We start from the raw sequence: 20,953 nt of genomic DNA, 5'->3' as shown, positions 1-20,953 counted from the left end.
ACGTCAGCCGTTGGATGGACATCCAACAGTCACTGCTGCTAGAATCGTGTGTTGACTGACAAAGCCTTGCGTAAACAAGTCAGCCTCGAAATTTGTGGCGTGTACAGCCCATTTTCTATTATTTTTATAGTTTTTACTCATTTTCTAATTCATATGGAATTTATTGAAGCCCGTATTCCGTTTCAGAATTGCTGCCCATTTCTGGTCAGTACCAGGGTTAAAAGAAATAACTAAACATGTGGGAAATTTTGAAAATTCACAAATTTTTGCTGGGGAACAAAATATTCTTAATCCAAAAATTAGTAGCCATACTAAAACAAATTTAAAAATAAATTAGTACTATGTCATGTTAAATCCAATGAAATACGTATAAGATATCAGTGAAGAACAAAAACAAAAAAGAAACTAATATCCCATTTGCTATAATTTTTTTGGAATTTTCAATCCCTTTTGATATTACTTTTAACAGACACTGACCATACTCTTTGGCCAGGCCGGAATGCATCCCTCCTCATCTTGAAAGATTTGCAGCCCAGTAAGTCGGAGAAAACAAATAGGCCTAGCTTTGGTATTCTTCAAAAAGAAATACTGGGCTACCTATTTTCCCAAAGAAAAAACTGCTGGGCTGGTCATATTGTTAGACGGGCCACAGAGACCGCACAACCCAGTTTATAGCCTGCTCCTCCGAACTACTACTAAAAAAAGTTGTGCAATTCTGTCATTAATTGACTATACGTTGAAAATGATGTGGGTCCCAGATATCATCAGGGTGGATTAGAGTAAAAAACGAGGGGCTCATCTGAGTAGTAAAAGAGGCGCTTGCTTGTGTTCGGGAGTGGACTTGGTGGGTTCATACTATCATACTCACAACTACAGTCCTCTCCCGATTCACTATGTTGACAGGGACCATTTCGAAAAAAACTATGTTGACAGGGCTGGACGGCGGCGCTGCGACGAGCGCACCAAGGCGGAGGATAAAGTGCCGCCGCCAATGTGCTGGGCTGGGTTCGACATTCTTATTGAAAAATAAAAATGGACCGGATCTATTTACGACGTTGACTACGATTTGCATGGGTCCGCTGGTTGCAGGAAGAAAATGCTGGGAGGAAGAAGACCGGTCGCTATCTTTGCCGAAGAATAATATTGACTGAATGTAACAACACTATCATAGGAAATAATATCCTCCTATTAAATCATGAATTTAAAGAACTGGTGCATGAGCATTTAGCTTTATTTATTTATTTACTTATTTATGTTTAGGGGACCATGACCATGTACCTGGGCCGGATTCATGTGAGAGGATCTCTTCCAGTTAATTATGGGCTCCTCTATTGGGACTTCATCAGTGGCCTGCATGTTATCAACAAGTGGAAAATGTGTTCCATACGAAAAATAGTATGCGCTATGTACGGTACGGGGCACTAAAGGATCGAACCGTGCAACGACTTCCAAAACACTGTGTTTTTTGTTCTAACAAAACATTTATTCAACCAACAAACGAAATATACTACTGATTGTACATTGAAAACAGCAGCAGTAGCAACCAGGGCTGGGGGTGCAATAGAAGCAGTAAGCAGGCCAGAAGAGTGAAGACTCAACTCTCTCTTCCAAACCAAACATCAGCCATCATTACAAAAGGGCTACCAAAAAAGAACAAGTGTATGCATCAAACTAAATAAAGATCCTACTACACCAAGTGTACGCATCTAACTAACGCAGTTAGACGTTACTATTTATTAAGCTATGGAGATTGGCTGACGGCTTGAACCAGATGGGTGCCTGGCGGGGGAAACTCCAGCCAGCAGGTCGAAATCTGATACTTGTGACCCTCTCTCCTACTTTGGGCTGCAGAGTGTGGCGGCATATATCAGGGTATGGTGCATGCAGAGACGCGTGGTACGCTGTGTACACACAGTTTCGCCTGACGAACGAAATCGCGCTGCCATCATGATCCTTGCCGTCGGTTATCTCCTAGTTAATCGGATAATTTAGTCCAACAAACAGAGAGCGTGTACCACGGCTACTTACCAACCTCCAGTCAATAATTCCTGAAGGCCCAGAGAAGCTGGGATCCTGCTCAAAGACCTTGCGGTGACTGTAATTGTATTCCGCGAAACAACACGCCCGGTATGTGCGAACGATCATCAATCGTTCACCGTCGTCTGATCGAGCCAGGAACCACCTACAACCGCCATGCCGCTTTTCTTTGAAAGGTTCTGGGATTAGGAAGGGTAGGGACACCAGGCGGCCTACAACATAGGGTCATATCGAAGTCAGACAACTTGCTTGAGTGATCACAGTACTGGTACTCCCTACAGTACCTGCTACTATGCCCTAACTTGCTTGAGTAAAGTGGTAGTGGAGTAGGACTCTGCTCTACTACTAGCACCGGAGGAGTAGTATGTTATAATCTAAAATAGTTACAAACTTCAATGCCCGAGCGTGGAACGACTACGAACCACCATCGGTGCTAACTCCAATCCTGCAAGTGATGGATTTGTTTCTTTTTAACTTTCTATACGAATCTGTAGCCAGCCTGCAAGTCATGCACACTGTACTGACAGTGGAACCCACAAAGTACTTAGAATACAAGATTAAGGATGCAATTAAATTTTTATAGAGGGATAACCATACACGCATTTACCTCAAGTGGATCGGACGTGACTCTATTATTCTCCAATAGCAACCAGCAAAATTCCTCCCGTGGGCCGGAGTAGGTTTCTCGGTTTGCATGCGGGTTTAACGGAGGGGTTTGATGGAGGCGAGGAGGCGTGTTCAGCCGAGCGTGCAGTGGACGGCACATGTTTGATTTGACAACTACAACTAGTATATTATAAAAAACAAAGAAGAGTAGTAGAGATAGAGATAAGAATAGAGACTAGGGAGGAGCACCATCTACTGCTTCGTGGACTACTCCTGCGCTCCATTCGGCGGCTGCAATGTCCCCTACAGCCACTCCCTCCCGCGCTCCGTTCGGTGGGCGCTATTGAAATTTGGGGAGCGCACTCTCGCGACTGCTAGCAGCGACGACTTCACCGACGACGAGTTCTTCCCCGATCTCGACAACCTCTTCCTCAACGACATGGGCGACAACCTCAACGCCAATGGTGCTGCTCCCGTTGCACCGTATGTGTTTCTATCCTTCCTGTTCGAAATCATGGTAGAATTCATGTTTATAGTCCGTGTCCTAGATACGATATGTTCATCTACTATGCTAGTCCGCATGATTAGTTTAATCTCTGTTATAGCCATCCTGATTTATTTTGTAGTAAATCTCGTAGTAACTTGCTCATATATTCAACTAGCGGAACGTCCCCTACAGCCACTCCCGTTTCATGGACGGACTGGTCGATGCCTCCAAGGAGCCCTTCGTCTACTGCTATGAGTGCCTGGTGCCGTTTTGGGGCTCGCCGGCGGACATCATGCATCACCTGACGCAGGCGTGCCGCAATCACTACTGGCCCTTGGCGAAGAACATCAAGTATGAGACGTGCTACCCGTTCACCGTGCTAGAGTCGCTAGAGGATCAGCACCGCCTTCTAGTCTCGCAGGAGGACGGCAGCGTCTTCCTCTAGATCGTGGCCACCGGCGAGGCCCGCGCAGGCTGCCACCACATCTCTGTAGTGTGCGTCAAGGGCGACGCCGCTGACGCTGACACTGACACGAGGCCGATGTACGGGTGCATGCTCACAATTACTACCCCTCGGAGGTACGTGGGCGGCGACACTGGCTACGTCAAGCTGACTTGGACTCTGCCGAGCTGGGACCTTCCCGCCGATGCGGACATGGAAGACGCATGGTATTATTTGACCCCCAACAATGTGCATGGGGACTCCAAGGAGGTTCACCTGGACATCTGCATTACTAAGTTAAATGTTGATCACTAGTCTTCTTTCAATGTAATCCGCTGTCTAAGCATGTGGAGACTTCCATGCATGATCTTGCTCTATTGGAGTATCGCGCATGAATAAAAGTGTATCCATTTATGGTTTAGTCTAGAATCTTCCATGTATGAATTTTTACTATAGTACTGGTGGAAGACTTATGATGAACCATTTCTTACATATCCTCTGCCCCCTTCCAAGTCATCATGATTTAATCCATCCGTCTAGGTGTATAAGGCACTACTAGGAAAAGGGCTATAGCTAATATGGACATTAATGGCGCACCACATTAGTGGTGCGCCACTCCTATATAGCAATGGCTCACTATGTGTAGGTACGCCATTAATGTCCATATCACTAATGGCGCACCACACCCACGGTGCGCCATTACTAACAAAATTTTTATTTTTTATTTTTCCCAAACTAGTAATGGCGCACCAGGGCATAGTGCGCTATTACTAGTTTTAACCAGTAATGGCGCACCACACACTCTGTGCGCCACTACTAACAATTTTTTAACTTTTTTTTTCAAAACTAGTAATGACGCACGAGTGTATAGTGCGCCATTACTAGTTCAAACTAGTAATGGCGCACCACAACCACGGTGCGCCACTACTAACAATTTTTTTTATTTTTTTGCAAAAACTAGTAATGGCGCACCATGTAACAGGTGCACCATTAGTAACCAGGATTACTAATGGCGCATTGTTAGGTGGTGCGCCATTACTAACTTTCTTTGCCCCCCCCCCTGGTGGACTGCCTTTTCAGTTTTAGAAAAAATAAAATAAAATGATGGAAATGTCAAAAAAATAAGTTTCCCATGTGATATGTGGTCTAGTTGTTGGGAAAATTTACAAATATGAATTTCGACTTTATTTGCAAAATCTCTCTGGAATTTAGTAAAATGGGCATAAGTTTTGCATACGAACTCGGATTAAAAAGTTTTTTATATGAAAAATCATCTACTCGAAAAGTTACATCCGAACTGAACGGGGGAAAGTTGTTCAAGATTTTCAGAATCCCTAAAAACATAACAGAACGAAATATACGAGGCTTCTAAGATCTAGAGGGGGAAAATGAATAAAAAATTCAAACTTACTAGTGGCGCACCGTTTGCTAGGTGCGCCACTAGTAACAGAAAAAAATTGGTTTCAAAATTTTTTGGAATTTTTTCTATCAAAATATGATACGTAATATGACCGGGAAGTTTGAAATATTTTTTCAAAATTTCATCACACTCATGAAGATGAACAAAGTCCTAGACATCAACAAGGTTTAATAGGATTGATTTGATAGATATATCAACAAGTGCCTGTTAAGTGAGCTGGTGCTGGGGTTGGATAGAACTGCGAAGTTAAGCGTGCTCGGGCTGGAGTAGTGTGAGGATGGGTGACCTTTCGGGAAGTTTGACCACGGAGTGCGATTTGACTTGAGATTAAGCATATTGACTATTTGTTACTAGTGGCGTGGTAATTGTGGCGCACCTATAGTGCGCCACTAATTAGCCTTTTCCTAGTAGTGAGAGCATGGTTAATACTTAAATAGTATAGCCAACTGTTGACTATAAGAAAGTGCCATGACATCTGTAGCCAACATGTATAACAATGGATACTCAAAAACTAATTCTTGAAGATCATTTCCTGCAAAGCACAATAAGAGTTATTTCTTCACAAGTTTTGGATGCAGGTTGAACAGGTGAACGCTTTTGTTTGCAAAAGATACTTTTTTATCTATTTCACCCGGATGTTTGTGAGCTCTAGAGATGAGATAATATCTGAACAAACCTATCAATACCGTTACACATGAGATGACCCCCACATCCTTTGTCAAAATAAACAACTCCCCGATCAATGCATTTCACTCTTCCGTGCAACGCACGGGCACCTTACTATAGATTAGTACGACCAAAAATTGAACTGACATTATATATAGTACGATAAATGACGATGCATGTCACCTAAAATTATATCATTGAAAACTATGTTCAAATATGAATCAAAGGATATTGTTTTTGTTGACATGCACTAACATTTTGTCAGTTAAATCTTCAGTCAAATTCAATGGGGGATAAAGCACGACCGATGTAGTAGCACTAGTGTAGAGGGCGGCGCTGCACGGGAGTCTCACCCCGCTCGTGGCGCGGCAGTAAAGCTGTCATATCACAAAACCCAACCACTCCTAGTAATAAGTGGCCTGGTAAAATAAACGGACAAGCAACCATCACATCCCTCCGTATTTTTTGCATTTCATCTCTCTGCATTTACTTTCTCCGGTTCATCTCGCACACTCGATCCCTAGCTACTACTCCTAGTATCCCTAGCTACTACTCCTAGGGCCAGTTCTTTTGGTGGCTTCCGCAGCTTTTCCCATAAGACTAGTCACAGTGGAGAGTAACATTAGGGTGCCTCACTCATTTATTTGGGCTTCTAAACTACTACTAGTAGTACCTCCGTCCTGGTTTATTCCTCACCATTGTAATTTGTGCTAAATTTTGACCAAAGATCTAACTGATAAAATGTTAGTGCATGTGACATGCACTAACATTTCATTAGTTAAATTTATGATCAAAATTTGACATAGATTACAATGGGGACCAATAAACCAGGACAGAGGTAGTAGTTATGGGATTACTAATCTATAAGCCTAAAAGAACTGGCCCCTGGTACTCCTACTACTAGTAGTACTCAAGTTGGAATTCCAATTGCACGGCACAACTTGTTAGGCAAAAAATTCGATACAAGGTGTAGGAAGCGGTTTGGGAATTTGCATGCCTTTCCAACTAGTGAGATACTCTGTACAAAGTACGATAGAGAAATAACCACAGAGAAGAAAGCTAAAAGTAAACAATCAAACGAGCATTTTTGCATTTGTTTTGCATTGAATCATTTCACAAGCTTGACTAGTGTTGTTTTTCTACTTTTACAAAAACTGCATCGTAATGTTAAAACGTGCATTTGCACGTACATAAGTAATAGTAGTACTCCCTCCGTCTAGGTGTATAAGTCTTCCCTCCTTCTTGGTCACGGTGCACAACCAAAGATGGCTTATTGACCTGGACGAAGGGAGTAGCACAGTCTGCAAACATATATAGAGAGAGACGTGTAGTCGATAGTATATAGTAAAGTTTGTGCTATATGCACATACTTGCAAAATGCGTAAGAATACACAAGGTTTCCAAACTTTCCCTTTTACATACTTAATTAAGGACGCTAATAATTCCTGAACGTTCGAAATTTATCATTTGCGTCCCAAAACTAATGAGATCGCCTTACGAAACAAAAATTATACTCCTCCTAAAAGCAACGACGCTCGCAGGAGCGCTTGCGGCGCGCCATGAGTGCCCTTGTGCACGGTCGTTTCCTAGCGCGCCGACACAACGACTCTTCCTGAGCGTCTCAAATTGCGACGTGCTGATCGGTGGCTTGCCGGCGGGCGAGCGCGATCTCACTGGTGTGGTGATCCGGCGCCAACAGGTACTCCTTGCTAGAAGCGTGCACCCGGTCCACGTACCGCCAAGCGTAGATGAGGCGCTTGGGCCCGACTGCACTCAGGGCGTCGGCACGGGCGTCCTCTGCCACCCTCACGGCCCTCGTACGAGCCTTCTGCCACAGAGCCAATTGCCCAACTCTCTCGGACGCGACATAGGCCTCCTAGGCAGCTTGTTCCACGGTGCGCTTCTCTTCCTCGACCTTCTTCTCCACCTCTATTTTGGCGCGCTCTGCTGGAGGCAAAGCCTCCCACAAGTCGACATCCATTTCTTTCCAAAGCTCCTCAAGGCTGGGGGGGCTCGGCGGATGGAACAGCGTTCTCCTCATAGCGGGGAGCCGATGCATCCTCCGACGCGCGTGCTGGCGAGATTGGCAACGCTGACGTGTCGCGGCGAGGAGCGAAACACCGACGCGTCCTCTTCGACTAGTGGAGGCAAGGAATGGAACAGCGATGCTTCCTCGTCGACTAGTGGCGGCGAGGAATGCTACGTCTTGAGCTTGCGCTGGTTTTCCCCGAAGAGGAAGGGATGATGCAGCAGAGTAGTGTAAGTATTTCCCTTAGTTTTTGAGAACCAAGGTATCAATCCAGTAGGAGCCCACGCTCAAGTCCCTCGTACCTGCACAAAGCGATAGCTACTCGCAACCAACGCGATTAGGGGTTGTGAAGCCCTTCATGGTCACTTACGAGAGTGAGATCTGATAGATATAATATTTTTGGTATTTTTGGTATAAAGATGCAAAGTAAAATGTAAAAGCAAAGTAAAAAAGCAAAGCAAGATTAAAGTGATGGAGATTGATATGATGAGAATAGACCCGAGGGCCATAGGTTTCACTAGTGGCTTCTCTCAAGAGCATAAGTATTCTACGGTGAGTGAACAAATTACTATTGAGCAATTGACAGAATTGAGCATAGTTATGAGAATATCTAGGCATGATCATGTATATAGGCATCACGTCCGTGACAAGTAGATCGAAACGATTATGCATCTACTACTATTACTCCACTCATCGACCACTATCCAGCATGCATCTAGAGTATTAAGTTAAAAACAGAGTAACGCCTTAAGCAAGATGACATGATGTAGAGAGATAAATTCATGCAATATGAAATAAACCCCATCTTGTTATCCTCGATGGCAATGATACAATATGTGCCTTGCTGCCCCTTCTATCACTGGGTAAGTACACCGCAAGATCGAACCCAAAGCTAAGCACTTCTCCCATGGTAAGAACTACCAATCTAGTTGGCCAAACCAAACGGTTAATTCGAAGAGACTTGCAAAGATAACCAATCATACATAAAAGAATTCAGAGAAGATTCAAATATTATTCATAGATAGACTTGATCATAAACCCACAATTCATCAATCTCAACAAACACACCGCAAAAAGAAGATTACATCGAATAGATCTCCACAAGAGAGGGGGAGAACTTTGTATTGAGATTCAAAGAGAGACAAGAAGCCATCTAGCTACTAATTATGGACCCGAAGGTCTGAGGTAAACTACTCACACTTCATCGGAGGGGCTAGGATGATGTAGAAGCCCTCCGTGATGACGGCCCTCTTCCGGCGGAGCTCCGGAATAGGCCCCAAGATTGGATCTCATGGATACAGAAAGTTGCGGCGGTGGAATTAGGTTTTTAGCTCCTGTTCTGATTGTTTGGGGGTACGTGTGTATATATAGGAGGAAGAAGTACGCCGAAGGAGCAACGAGGGGTCCACGAGGCAGGGGGCGCGCCCTAGGGGGGGCGCCCCCCACCCTCGTGACCGCCTCTTTTGTTCCTTGGAGCAGGGTCCAAGTCTCCTGGATCATGTTCGGTGAGAAAATCAAGTTCCCGAAGGTTTTATTCCATTTGGCCTCCGTTTGATATTCCGTTTATCCGAAACACTGAAATAGGCAAAAACAGCAATTCTGGGCTGGGCCTCCGGTTAATAGGTTTGTCCCAAGAATAATATAAAAGTTGAAAATAAAGCCCAATATAGTCCAAAACAGTAGATAATATAGCATGGAGCAATCAAAAATTATAGATACGTTGGAGACGTATCAGGCATCCCCAAGCTTAATTCCTGCTCGTCCTCGAGTAGGTAAATGATAAAAAGAGAATTTTTGATGCAGAGTGCTACTTGGCATAATTTCAATGCAAATCTTCTTAATTGTGGTATGAATATTCAGATTAGAAAGATTCAAGACAAAAGTTTATATTGACATAAAAAATTATAATACTTCAAGGATACTAACAAAGCAATTATGTCTTCTCAAAATAACATGGCCAAAGAAAGTTATCCCTACAAAATCATATAGTCTCGCTATGCTCCATATTCACCACACAAAGTATTTAAATCATGCACAACCCCGATGACAAGCCAAGCAATTGTTTCATAGTCTAACTTTTTCAAAACTTTTTCAATCTTCACGCAATACATGAGCGTGAGCCATGGATATAGCACTATATGTGGAATAGAATGGTGGTTGTGGAGAAGACAAAAAGGAGAAGATAGTCTCACATCAACTAGGCGTATCAATGGGCTATGGAGATGCCCATCAATAGATATCAATGTGAGTGAGTAGGGATTGCCATGCAACGGATGCACTAGAGCTATAAGTATATGGAAGCTCAAAAAGAAACTAAGTGGGTGTGCATCCAACTTGCTTGCTCAAGAAGACCTAGGGCAATTTGAGGAAGCCCATCATTGGAATATACAAGCCAAGTTCTATAATGAAAAATTCCCACTAGTATGTGAAAGTGATAACATGAGAGACTCTCTACTATGAAGATCCTGGTGCTACTTTGAAGCACAAGTGTGGTAAAAGGATAGTAACATTGTCCATTCTCTCTTTTTCTCTCATTTTTTTATTTTTTTTATTTATATTTTTTTGTTTGGGCCTTTTCTCTTTTTTATGGCCTCTTTTTATTTGGGCTTCTTTGGCCTCTTTTTTTCGTCCGGAGTCTCATCCCGACTTATGGGGGAATCATAGTCTCCATCATTCTTTCCTCACTGGGACAATGCTCTAATAATGATGATCATCACACTTTTATTTTTCTTATAACTCAACAATTACAACTCGATACTTAGAAAAAAATATGACTCTATGTGAATGCATCCGGCGGTGTACCGGGATATGCAATATGACAATGATGGAGTGTGTCATGATAAACGGAACGGTGGAAAGTTGCATGTCAATATATCTCGGAATGGCTATGGAAATGCCGTAATAGGTAGGTATGGTGGCTGTTTTGAGGAAGGTATGTGGTAGGTGTATGATACCGGCGAAAGGTGCGCGGTATTAGAGTGGCTAGCAAAGGTGGAAGGGTGAGAGTGCGTATAATCCATGGACTCAACATTAGTCATGAAGAACTCATATACTTATTGCAAAAATCTAGAAGTTATCAAAGCAAAGTATTACACGCATGCTCCTAGGGGGATAGATTGGTAGAAAAGACCATCACTCATCCCCGACCGCCAATCATAAGGAAGACAATCAATAAATAAATCATGCTCTGACTTCATCACATAAGGGTTCACCATACATGCATGCTACGGGAATCACAAACTTTAACACAAGTATTCTTTTAATTCAAAACTACTCAACTAGCATGACTTTAATATTATCACCTCCATATCTCAAAAAAATTATCATGCTTCAATCTTTTCTTAGTATTGAACACACTCAAAAGAAAGTTTCACAAATCTTGAATACCAAGCATATTGTTATTAAGCAAATTACCATGCTATTAAGAGACTCTCAAAATAATTTAAGTGAAGCATGAGAGATCAATAGTTTCTTTAAAACAAATCCACCACCGTGCTCTAAAAGATCTAAGTGAAGCACATAGAGCAAAATTATCTAGCTCAAAAGATATAAGTGAAGCACATAGAGCAAAACTACTTAGCTCAAAAGATATAAGTGAAGCACATAGAGTATTCTATCAAATTTTAATTCATGCATGGCTCTCTCAAAAGGTGTGTACAGCAAGGATTATTGTGGCATACTAAGACACAAAGACACAAATAATACAAGACGCTCCAAGAAAAACACATATCATGTTGGTGAATAAAAATATAGCTCCAAGTAAATTACCGATGGAAGTGGACGAAAGAGGGGATGCCTTCCGGGGCATCCCCAAGCTTTGACTTTTTGGTGTCCTTGGATTATCTTGGGGGTGCCATGGGCATCCCAAAGATTAGGCTCTTGCCACTCATTGTTCCATGATCCATCAAAAGAATTCACCCAAAAATTGAAAACTTCACAACACAAAACTCAAAATAGAAAACTCGTGAGCTCCGTTAGCGAAAGAAAACAAAAGACCACTTCAAGGTACTGTAATGAAATCATTCTTTATTTATATTGGTGTTAAACCTACTGTATTCCATCTTCTCTATGGATTATAAACTATTTTACTAGCCATAGATTCATCAAAATAAGCAAGAAACACACGGAAAACAGAATTTGTCAAAAACAGAACAGTCTGTAGGAATCTATAGCTAGCGCAAGATCTGGAACCCCAAAAATTCTAAAATAAATTTCTGGACGTGAGGAATTTATATATCAATCATCTGCAAAAATAATTAACTAAATAGCGCTCTTTTTACGTAGACTCCCCAGCAATGGCGCCAGAAATCCTTCTTGCTACGTCTTCGACTTGCGTTGGTTTTCCCCGAAGAGGGAGGGATGATGCAGCAGAGTAGCGTAAGTATTTTCCTCAGTTTTTGAGAACCAAGGTATCAATCCAGTAGGAGCCCACGCTCAAGTCCGTCGTACCTGCACAAAGCGATAGCTACTCGCAACCAACGCGATTAGGGGTTGTCAAGCCCTTCACGGTCACTTACGAGAGTGAGATCTGATAGATATAATATTTTTGGTATTTTTGGTATAAAGATGCAAAGTAAAAAGTAAAAGCAAAGTAAAAAAGCAAAGCAAGATTAAAGTGATGGAGATTGATATGATGAGAATAGACTCGGGAGCCATAGGTTGCACTAGTGGCTTCTCTCAAGAGCATAAGTATTCTACGGTGGGTGAACAAATTACTATTGAGCAATTGACAGAATTGAGCATAGTTATGAGAATATCTAGGCATGATCATGTATATAGGCATCATGTCCGTGACAAGTAGATCGAAACGATTCTACATCTACTACTATTACTCCACTCATCGACCGCTATCCAACATGCATCTAGAGTATTAAGTTAAAAACAGAGTAACGCCTTAAGCAAGATGACATGATGTAGAGAGATAAATTCATGCAATATGAAATAAACTCCATCTTGTTATCCTCGATGGCAACGATACAATACATGCCTTGCTGCCCCTTCTGTCACTTGGTAAGGACACCACAAGATCGAACCCAAAGCTAAGCACTTCTCCCATGGCAAGAACTACCAATCTACTTGGCCAAACCAAACGGATAATTCAAAGAGACTTGCAAAGATAACCAATCATACATAAAAGAATTCAGAGAAGATTCAAATATTATTCATAGATAGACTTGATCATAAACCCACAATTCATCGATCTCAAGAAACACACCGCAAAAAGAAGATTACATCGAATAGATCTCCACAAGAGAGGGGGAGAACTTTGTATTGAGATTCAAAGAGAGAGAAGAAGCCATCTAGCTACTAACTATGGACCCGAAGGTCTGAGGTAAACTACTCACACTTCATCGGAGGGGCTAGGATGATGTAGAAGCCCTCTGTGATGACGGCCCTCTTCCGGCGGAGCTCCGGGACAGGCCCCAAGATGGGATCTCGTGGATACAGAAAGTTGCGATGATGGAATTGGGTTTTTGGATCCTGTTTTGATCGTTTGGGGGTACGTGTGTATATATAGGAGGAAGAAGTATGCCAGAGGAGCAACGAGGGGCCCACGAGGCAGGGGGCGCATCCTAGGGGGGCGCCCCCACCCTCGTGACCGCCTCTTTTGTTCCTTGGAGCAGGGTCCAAGTCTCCTGGATCACGTTCGGTGATAAAATCACGTTCCCGAAGGTTTTATTCCGTTTGGACTCCGTTTGATATTCCATTTATCCGAAACACTGAAATAGGCAAAAAACACCATTTCTTGGCTGGGCCTCCGGTTAATAGGTTAGTCCCAAGAATAATATAAAAGTGGAAAATAAAGCCCAATATAGTCCAAAACAGTAGATAATATAGAATGGAGCAATCAAAAGTTATAGATACGTTGGAGACGTATCAAGGAACAGAACGGCGACGCGTGATCGTCCACGCGGTGCGAGGGGCGCCTAGGGCTTGGGAGGGGCGATGCCATTGTGGTCGACATGAGAGGGAGGGGGAGGAGATAGTGATGAACGTGAATGTGAGGGGGAGGAGATAGCGATGTCGTGGGAGGTGTAGTATTTATAGCGAGCAATGGCACACCTACATAAGATATGGACTGAGCTGCACTGACTTAACTGCAGGTCCAGTTGCGTCATTGACATGTGGGCCAGACCCCTCTTGGGCCCATATGTCAGTGACCCAATGCACCTGCAGTTAAGTAACAGCTACGTGGGCATATTTGTTGGAGTAAATTATGTGGGAGGGAAAGGGTGGAAATATTGCTGGTCACAACGGATTGGACGGGCGTGGGGGGAGGAGAGTCATGCATGCAGATTTTTTCCACACGGGGTGGAGTGGTGAGACCACCGGAGGGAGAGGGAGAGTCTGGCAGGCATATTGTTTCCACACATGGAGAGGAAATGATTTGGAGACGAACGGGCTTTCTGCAGGTATGGGGAACGGTGCATAATAAGTCTCATCTTGCATGCCGGGCTAGGTATAGTCTCAAGTCATTAAAAACATACACGCCCCACACATGTTCATATTTCAAGGTGCACTAAATTATTGCATGCAATGATTAAGGCTGGCCATTATGGTGGTATCTTAGCTGGTATCATGCACATGGGAATAGCAAACAAGCGTATGTAGTAGTTTTTTTAATCAAAGAAGGGTTTCCCCTTCCGATTTTCATTACTGAAAACCAACATCTAAATCTAAACATAGTATTTGCCCTAGAACTACCAGGTTCAACATCTCGCAACATAAACCCATATAACCATACGCCAAGGAGGTACGTAGTAGGTAGTACTATGAATTCCATTTTCGCTCCATACCAATCATTCTAAAAACTACTTAGTACTTATAACGCGCCATTGAAAATCGGAACTCTTAAACCCGCTAAAGATGATATTTTAAACGTGGCTACTCGATCTATGGCAACTAGCAAGCCACCGCCTCCAAGTCGTTCACCTGTGGTCCCGACCATCAACTCCTACGGATCAAATTATCACGCGAGCTGACTATTCCTACAAAGGTACGCTCCAGCACGTACCTGGTACCCACGAATGCAGCAATCGTGCACCTAGGGTTTTAGGGTTTATTTGTTAACATTGCCTTTATGTAACACTCATGTGTGTGAGACAGCGAGAGACCGACTGCGTGCGTGCGCCTCTTCTCTTCGTATACATAGTCCACCGTTTGTCTGGTGTCCACAAAATTATAATAACTACTAGCAATGTGCCAATGCGTTGCCACACGATCTGGGTAGATTAATACATATTCACCGATTTGATAGGAAAAAAGTCTAGTTTTGAAATACGTATATCACTAAAAAAATGTTATGTTTCACTCAAAATATATTCCTTTGGCGGTTTTGATGAGATAAGGGAGGAATGTTGTTGGTTTCAAGATTTGACAAGTGGTATATGTCTAATTTATACTCCTACTAGCAAGATGCCTGTGCGTTGCACGGAACATCAAGGCCTTTTGGGAGAAAAGGATGAACGAGGGAAGGCCTTATTTGCAAATGTGGAGAGGAGTGCGGGTAAATTGCCATAGTTTCGTTCCTATCCATCATATATAAATCGGACAGCCTATATTGCAGGATGGCAGGCCCACCATCATCACCAACTCTATTTTTTATCCCTACTCTTATAAAAAGCATAGTCGGTGATGATCGTGTGCCTGCCATCCTGCAACATAGGCCGTCCGATCTATATCTCATGGATAGGAAGGAAACTATGGCAAATTTGCAAAAAGATACCCACACCCCTCTCCACACTTGCAAATAAGGCCTTCCCTTGTTCATCCTTTTCTCCCACAAGATAAACTACTCATACAAATGCATCTTCATGTTCCGTGCAACGCATGGGCATCTTGCTAGTTGTTGCAAAAATCCCATGTGTGTGAAAGAGAGAGGGAGAGAGGAGGAGGACGGAGTGCGTGTGTGACAAAGACACAAAGAGTGTGTGTGCGAGAGGTATCAGCTTAAAATGAGGCGATAGTGTGTGTGTGCACGATCGAGAGGGCGTGTCTAAAGAAGGGAAGAAAAATCTACATAGATACAAGGAGAGGGAGAGAGACATGTATGCGATAGTGGAAGCACGAGTGTGCGGGTGTATAAACCTATCTACAGGCTAGTAGACGAATGTTTGTGAGAGAAATACGAGACGGGGGTGCGAAAGCAAGAGTTTTGTGTGTGTGTGAGAGAGATAGTAATCGGGAAGGGGAGTGAAATCAGGAGTTGTGTGTGTGTGTGTGAGAGAGAGAGAGAGAGGGTGGGGAGTTTGTCTGATCGGTAAACAAATGAATAATGTCAGTCTGGGATGGAGACGAAAAGGAGACCGCAACAAATGTTGTGTTTACAGGAGAGAGAGAGAGAGAGTAATTTTAGTGGTATGATTCATATCTAGAGACATATAGGGTGTGTGAGAGAATCCCATAGAGAGAAAGACAAAGTGAAAGACGAGTGGAGACTGTGTGTGTGGCGGTGAAAAAGAAAGCTTAGGTACCTATTGATACGAGAGAACGGTAGAGATGTGAGAGATAATGAAAACAATTTAATGTATAATGATAGGGAGAGTGTGACTCTTCTCACGGGAGACGTCGAGAGACCATTTTTGTGACCATATGAGAAACATGAAGTGAGCATGCGGGTGAGCTGGAGAAAAGAGAGTGATAGCTAAATGAAGGAGCATGCATGCGAGAGAGATGGGCATGAAAGGAGTGGACATAAAAGGGATTCAAATATTTGAATTCGAGATGATGATACATGTAATCCATACTCGAACCAAAATTGATCTATCAAACATGCATACTCATATGAATTCACGCGAATCTATGTTATTTAATATGTAGATATTACTGATCCATACATTTTAGTACAACATAATTTGGTTTAATTTTTTGAATTCAACCTTATGATTTTGAGATCATTGTATTTGTAAATCACATTATACATATAAAGGAGCAGAATTCTTTGTTGTGCTTTTGAAAGTATATATTAAAAAAATGATGTATATAGAATTTTATTCCAATCGAAAATGGATCCCCCCGAAAAAATAGAATACAAACGGGATTCGAATTGAGTTGGCACGGTAAACGTGCACTATGCAAAATTTGAACGAAGCGGGGAAAGTCACAGTAACCGCCTGAAACCAAAATCTGCGAGATGGAAATTACTACTGCCTATCCCTTCCACGCAAAGCCTATCTGCTTGATTTCTATAGGTTTCGATAGGGGTAGGTTTGTAATTTCACTTGAACATGTCATACCCGCTTCTCACCCGGATTCATACACGATGGGCGCCAAAACACAGTGTGTCCTCGGCCAAAATCGACTCCCTCCCGATTCATACATGGTGGGCGCCAAAAACAAACTCTCGTCGGCAAATATTCGGTGTATGCGAGATTATCGTCCTATCCCCAACCAACTAATATTGTTGTGATGTAGGGAATTTGAAACGGGGGCTAACTTTGTAAATTTCCTCGCATTTGAGACAACTGCGCCCTAAAGACATGGTTCCCCCTTCCTCTCCACCTCCATTTCCCCATTCGTACTCTGTGGGCGCCAAAACACCCTCTCCACCCCAGCCTCCTCCGTCCGCCACCCCATCTACCGCTGTCCTCCTCCACCATGCCGGAGCTGATACCCCAATGCCGTCGTCCATTACAAGAGATCGACCTCTCTCATCCACGGCTTCAGACCGGGATCCTTGCATCCTGTCCTCTCGCTTCATCCCCGCCATCGCCCACCTTGCCGGCACTGCTCCTATGATCGTCTCATCCACCGTGCCCCACCGCCACTGTCTACCCTCCTAGATCTTCTTCCATCTCGCCGACAGCCATCACTACTGCAGCACCGTCAAATTCTCAGCAGATGCATACACGGCGCCGCACCAGAGGCGGTACTCTTTCGTATCTGCTCAACATATTTACCGCAGCAAGAAAATAGATCAGCACTGCTTTACTCTGATTTCTTGTCCATCACTTACTTGCTAGTTGAGAGCAAACATTGGTTGCGAAGTTGCCTTTGTCCGGTTTGCACCTTCAGACCCGCCATGGCACGCTCAACACTATACTCCCAATGCTTATGGTTTTCGCCTTTTATATTCCACACTAGTTAAATCACAGTAGACTAAAATTCAAAATTGGGTCAGTCGATTTTTCAGAGCTTGCTGGAGTTCGCTGGTGCAAACGAAGGGGCTCGGGTGGGGACTTTGGATGTTGGGGGGGGGGGTGGGGCCTCGCCGAACGAAGAAAACTCGACGTGGGTGGTGGCAGGGGTGGGGGTGGCCGAGGAACCCAGGCGGTGGGGGCCGATGGTCCGGCCGGCGGCCCGTGCGGTGTTCTGTATGGGAATAATCAGAGATGAGGAAGAAGAAGGGTTAGGAGACGTAGGATCTTCATCCAACCGCCTGAAATGGTCGACTGACCCAAATGCAGACATGCCTTTATATTCAGTACCATCATCCTACCTGCTTAGCACTGCTCCTGAATCCATCAAGCTAAACAACGTGCTACTCATAATTCCAAACTTGTTGCTCAAGTACGAATCTGATATGATGCTGATATTACTAAAATGGATAGCATTTAATTGGTCAGCTAATGTTCCTACTTTACTTTCGAAAAAGCATGTGCACCACATATTGAGAGACAGCAGGGAGTTGCTTTCTTAATGCGCTCTGGTTCATCATGTGTGGGCACTGCGCAACGAACATTTTATTATCCAAAATCTGCTTGCTCTTCTTTAGCATGTTCCTATTACGTTCTTCTTTAATAAGTACTCTCTCCATTCCTAAATACAAGTCTTTGTATAGATTCCACCATGGACTACATATGGAGCAAAATGAGTGAATCTACACTCTAAAATGTATCTGGATACATCTGTATGTGATCCATATGGAAATCTCTACCAAGACTTATATTTTGGAACGGAGGGAGTATGATAGTAGTACAGTATGTTCCTTGTAGTGAATATGAGCAGGGACATTTGCAGTGTCGAGGTCTATACGATCGGTTGGTATGGACACTTTGAACTCATCGGGCCTCTTTGATTCGTAGGATTTTGTAAACATGGGAATAGGATTTGTAGTGGCCTTCCCACTTGAATCCTATAAGAATAGCAAGGAAATGCGGGGAGCTGGGTCGCCTTTGAGAGTTACACTGATATTAACTATACCGCACCTTCAGTTGAAGAGAGCTGGTATCCGAAGGCTTTCTAGCCGTACTGGCAATACTAGCACATATATTCCAGCAAGTTCCACTTTGCTGATTTTACTCTGATGCTTACGGTTTTCCCGTTATATCTACACTATGATCTTGTAGCTGCTTTGTGTCGCACTAGCAGCAGTCCACTCTTGAAGCTAAACACCGCAATGACTTGCAAAATTGGCACCAAGGCATTGAGTGCCATTTTGGATGCAATGAAACTCATACGCTCACCACCTGTTGATTCTTGTTCAGAATATGATCCTAATGACTATTCTAACCTCGAGGAATCAAAGGCAGATGGCCTGCCCTGTTCACCCATCAAGGTGCCTGTTCTAATTTGGCAAGGTTTTATTGATTGCGCGTATCTTGCATATGTTGTCTTGCATTTCTTCTACTTTGTTGCACTGCCATCTGCTTAGTTTACTCATCATATATGTCGAGATGCCATGCCCATCCATTATCAATACATATTCCATCTGTCATCATACCATGTTTTTCCACTCAAATGCTATTCTTGTGCATCAGACATCAAAAAGGAAGAGGGTGATTGCCAAACTTGAAGGAGCACCAGCAAAGTCCTTGAAAAACGTGGTTGTGCCGGAGAAATCGGACAACACCCCACTTATATTGGCTGTACAACCAGTGACACAAAATGTAGGACCGACTCCAGCAGACTATACCCATACTTCATTGGCCACACCACTAGCCGCACCACACAGGACCTGCACTCCAACAAAAGGTATGCCGATTTCAGTTGCCATAGCACCAGCCGTACCACAGAAAAATCCCACTCGAGCAAAAAGTACAGCAAGTCCACCGGCCAAAGACCTATCCCAACTGCAGAGACGGCCAATTCCTGCAAATTGGAACCCCGTTCTAGTTATTCCCAGTTTAAAAGACAATGCTTTCAATGTTGTTAGGGACTACGTGCATATATTCCCATCATGGGAAGATTATAGTGAAGACAAACACCATTTTCACATCTTCCTATCCCACTTACGTGTAAGTGCTATTATTCATGGTGATTATTTTCCTGTTTTCTGCTTATCGAACACAAAAATGATTTACATTACATTGTTGTAAGTAGGCGAGGGTCAATCTGGATAGTCATGACGAGCAAAGCTTGCTTGCGCTTTTTAAGGAAGCATTGCAGCAGTATCGGTGTTACCTAAGGAAATCACACTTTGATGGCAAGTCTATAAATGAATTTCTGGTGAAGTCTCCTATGCTAAATTTAGAAGACATTGAATGGAAAAACCTTGTTATGCACGGGTCTCATTCCGAGGATGAGGTACTGTCTATGATATCGCATGACAATTTGAACTTCTACTTTTCCGCATGTGCCTTATGGATCTTTTTTGCAGGAAATCTACTCTAAAAAGAATTCCGGTTTGAAAAGAACGACCATGATATCACAAATATGCTGCCCGCTGCTTTGCTCTTGTTAGTACATGTTGTCCTGTATCACTGTACTTGCATACATACCTGGTTCATTATGTGACAACAGTATGCATGATAGCTTGCTTATCAATTGTTCTCTCCAAATTATCTGATCTATATGAATGGTTACATTAGTGTAGAATATATCCAATGCCAATGAATTTTTTTAGCTCTGTGTTGTTCTTGTAAGTACCTGCTGTCCTTTATCAGTGTACTTCTATTGAAAGGTAGTTGTTCATGTACCATCACTCTACAACTTATTTTCCTTTGCCCTCCATTTTCTACACATAAGATCTATATTTACTCTTACCATAAGGTTGGATAACACCGATGGTACTGAAGAAGTTTAGCTCTGCATTGCTCTTGGTTGTACCTTTTGCCTGTATCGCTGTACTTACATTTATAGCTACTTGGTTATGTAGCATCACTCCTCATCTTATCTTAAATATTCTCCATTTGTTCTTATATTGTCACATCTATATTTATTCATAACAAAATTTAGAATAAAGGCAATGCTTATGAAGAAGATTCTGTGGTAAACTTCTTGAATTGCCCCCCCCCATCAGCATGGACAAGGGCTTTATAGAGCCTGCCTTCACCAATAATGTAAGTTTGTCCTTCTCAAGCCTTCAAACTTTGTTGTGTATATTTG

The sequence above is a fragment of the Triticum urartu genome, chromosome 6A (assembly GCF_056163025.1).
Source record: "Triticum urartu cultivar PI428250 chromosome 6A, HENAU_Tu73, whole genome shotgun sequence".
Taxonomy (NCBI): Eukaryota; Viridiplantae; Streptophyta; class Magnoliopsida; order Poales; family Poaceae; genus Triticum; species Triticum urartu.
The sequence above is the reverse complement of the archived record's forward strand: the minus strand, read 5'-3'. Positions refer to the sequence as shown.